The sequence below is a fragment of the Sardina pilchardus genome, chromosome 18, assembly GCF_963854185.1.
Source record: "Sardina pilchardus chromosome 18, fSarPil1.1, whole genome shotgun sequence".
Lineage (NCBI taxonomy): Eukaryota > Metazoa > Chordata > Actinopteri > Clupeiformes > Clupeidae > Sardina > Sardina pilchardus.
The window spans coordinates 10,974,529-10,978,712 of NC_085011.1; positions in this window are offsets into that span (position 1 = coordinate 10,974,529).

Sequence of the window (4,184 nt, forward strand, 5' to 3'; positions counted from 1 at the left end):
AGTATGTATTCATTTATGAGACAATCCATTTCCGTCTCTACTCTAGTGGCAGTAATTGAGTAAAATATTAGCTAAACTCCAGGGGCAGACAAACGCAGGACAAACACTGACACACAATAAGCAAACACACACATCCAGAAAAGCAAAAGAAAAGAGTCTAAAAGCACAGAGGAAGAAAGTAGCGGTTGAGAAAGGGGAGAGACGGACAGTTTAAACGAGTGGAAATGAGAGAGAGAGAGAAAGCTGGGCCCCAGAAAGAGGAGAGAAGTGCTGACAGCTTGTGGGAAGACTGTGGCCCTGTCTGTTGCAGAGAGAAAGAGAGAGAGAGAGAGAGAGAGAGAGAGAGAGAGAGAGAGAGAGAGAGAGAGAGAGAGAGAGAGAGAGAGAGAGAGATGAGATGAGATGAGGGGGATTCAGTTCATGACAAATGAACTAGCAGGGCCCAAAACTATCCCACTCCCTATGGACAGACAAAATATGGGCCATATTTGCCGTGCACTTAATGTGTGTGTGTGTGTGTGTGTGTGTGTGTGTGTGTGTGTGTGTGTGTGTGTAATAACCCTCTTAGCGGATCTATGGGCTATTCAACTGGTCACCTGACTCTGCTGCTGTCAGTCAGCCCTACTTATTCTTAACTCTGGGCTGTCAATCACTGGCCAGGGAGACAAACATACACCACTCAACTGTTAGACCTGCTTCCCCAGAGATAACAATACTCAAATATCAGGTCAAGTATCGCACACATACAGACACACAGACACACACTCACGCACACGGACACACACACGCACACACACATACACACACACACACACACACACACACACACACACACACACACACACACACACACACACACACACACACACACACACACACACACACAGAGAGAGAGATATAGAGAGAGAGAAAGAGAGAGAGTGAGAGAATATGAGGTGACAAAATTGGCAAACATGGATAATGTTAAATGACAAGTAGAATGTTTGTGTGTGTACTGTATGTGTGTGTGTGTGTGTGTGTCTGTGTGTGTGTGTGTGTGTGTGTGTGTGTGTGTGTGTGTGTGTGTGTGTGTGTGTGTGTGTGTGTGTGTGTGTGTGTGTGTGGAGGGCAACAGCTGTAAGTGATCAGGCTGGCGAGTATCTGCTCCAGACTACTGCTTCTTTGATTGCAGTGGGTAAAAATGAACACGTCAGCTCTGAACCAATCACAGACCCTTGCCTGGTTCACCGTAACCAATCAGATGGCCTCACTCCTGCCAGACGACTGACCCCTAGTCACCAACTGACTGGACAGGACAGGACCTCAGACCTGTTAGGATCTTCAAGGTCCTCATCTTTGGCCTTATGTTAGGCTAACACACATATACATGCAAACAGATGTGTTTTCTCCCTCACACAAACTGCCACATATTAACATGTGTGCACACATGCTGTGAGTGCACACACACACACACACACACACACACACACACACACACACACACACACACACACACACACACACACACACACACACACACACACACACACACACACACACAGTCACACACGCATACACACACTTTCCCAGGGCAGGATAAAGGATAATCCCAGCATTTGGGCTTCAGGTTCCAGAGACCACAAAAAGGCAAACCAGCCAATACCTCCCTCACTCTTGGATAGGAAACACACACACACACACACACACACACACACACACGCACACAGACACTCTCACACACACACACACACACACACACACACACACACACACACACACACACACACACACACACACACACACACACACACACACACACACACACACACACACACACACACACACACACACACACACCTCATTGGACATCACCCTTAAATTTACTGACTCCTCACATTTTTTTGTCCCAAATTGTCTTTCTGGCAGGATGCAGGTCTCAGAGATATCTATCCAAGGCTACACACGCACACACACACACACACACACACACACACACACACACACACACACACACACACACACACACACACACACACGCCAAGATCACCATGTGGAATTGCACAGTAGAAGCCACAGTGGAGGAACAGGTTATGGGAACATCCTGAGAACAGAGCCCATCAGTGTGGACAGATTTATAAATACACCACAGCGAGTAATAGGACACACACACACACACACACACACACACACACACACACACATATGCACACATACAGTACACACACACACACACACACACACACACACACACACACACACATATGCACACATACAGTACACACACACACACACACACACACACACACACAGACGCATGCACATATACACGCACAGGCACATGCACACAGATATACACATGCATACACAGAGAGACGCACGCACAAACATATGGACGCACACATACAGTACATTCATATATATATACTCTCTCTCTCTCTCTCTCACACACACACACACACACACACACACACACACACACACACACACACACACACACACACACACACATATGCTTAGTGTTATACAACAGTTAGGTCCGGTCCAGCAATTCATTATAATTGGACGAGAGGCATTCTATGGGTCATCACGAGTGGCGATATCCCAAAACAGTGCCTCTCAAGACACTTAACTGCTAGTAATGACTCCGTGAATGATACATTGTAACTCTTAAAACTACACACATTTCATTCATTCATAAAAAGCATCAGCGATAGAAATGAACGAACTTGCAAATTAAAGTGTTAAAAGTTAAAATTGACTACAGGCTCTTTTTCTGGATGATACAGTACATCAAATAAGCTTTGGAGACAGTATTTTTCGTTGATCTGAACCATCTGTATTTTTGTTTCGTTGCACTATAGCCCAAAATTGCAAACAGTGGATTAGCTAAGTGCTGTGAGCCAAATGCTCAGGGTCTCTACACATAAAACAAAGCACCAATAATGTACATAGTGAACCCGGAGTTTATTACAGAAGACTGTTAAGAACTAGCCTAGAAATCTAGACGCACCCTAGCGGCCAAAAATATTTTTGCCTAGCGGGATGGTCTAGGGTCGCACCGTTGAGGCCAAGCCTACGTTCGACTCCAGGCCAGCCTATCCAATCAGAACGCTCTATCTGTGTACGGAGTCCTTGAGCCCGCCTTAGCTCACCTTCAGCTTCCGATATTGACGCCAGGGGGATGGACCATGTGTCCTCGTTCGACGAGTTGGGTGTGAGACCGTGTTGCACAACCATAGAGAAAAACGAAAGATGGATGAGGCTAACAAAGCGTGCTCGTTTGAATCGGCTTTGGAAGAGTTAGACTTGGGCTTTTCCTTGAAGGTTGAGCAGAAAGAAGCACTCAAGTCATTCGTTTTAAAGAACGATGTATTTGCCATTTTGCCGACCGGCTACGATTGGTCACAAATGCTGGCCTATTACGTGCAGAGGCAGTTTGAAAGACAACTGTTCATCCCACCCACAGGCTTCAGCTCTGTGAATGGTCCTACCCCAGACTATACATTTCTGTATAGTTTGTCTTGCCAGGCTAGTTAAGAACACTTAACAACTGAAGGAAAGTTGAAATGTCACGTCACATAATTACCTTACATGGACTTTCGTTCGAGAGTAGCTGGTAGGGAGAGAGTTGATAAGTCTTATACTGTAGTAAGTAAGACTTATTCTGTAATAAACTCCAGGTTCGCTATGTAAGTTGTTGGTGCTTCGTTTTATGTATAGAGACCCTGAGTAAGCTACTGATGAGGTTTGGTGCTGTTTGAACGACATTACTGGTTAAAAAAAGCTATTTGATTAGCCCTTACTGTAGCTAATCTGCTGTTAGTCATTTTGGGCTATAGTGTACTGTATACCTAGTGTAGGCTACTGTAAGCACGCTCTGTAGCAAGCTCTGTAGCACTTGATCAAGGAAAAATACGTCACAGCTTATTTGATGTCTTTTCATGCTGAAATTTTTTGTCCAGAGTTGCACTTTAATCAATATGACACACAGCAACATTTTCAACATAACATTTGATTTGTTTTAGGGATGATGATGAAAGGGAGACAGAGAAGAGGCAGGAGAGTTCCTCCAGGCCTATCTCCAGGTGTGTCTCAATGATCTGGACGGTATTGAGAAAAGCAGGCACGAACTAAATACTTCAAGGCATACTTCATGGGCCGTCAACTGTTTTCAAGCCTGGCTCAGGGAACGAAAGCTAAATGTC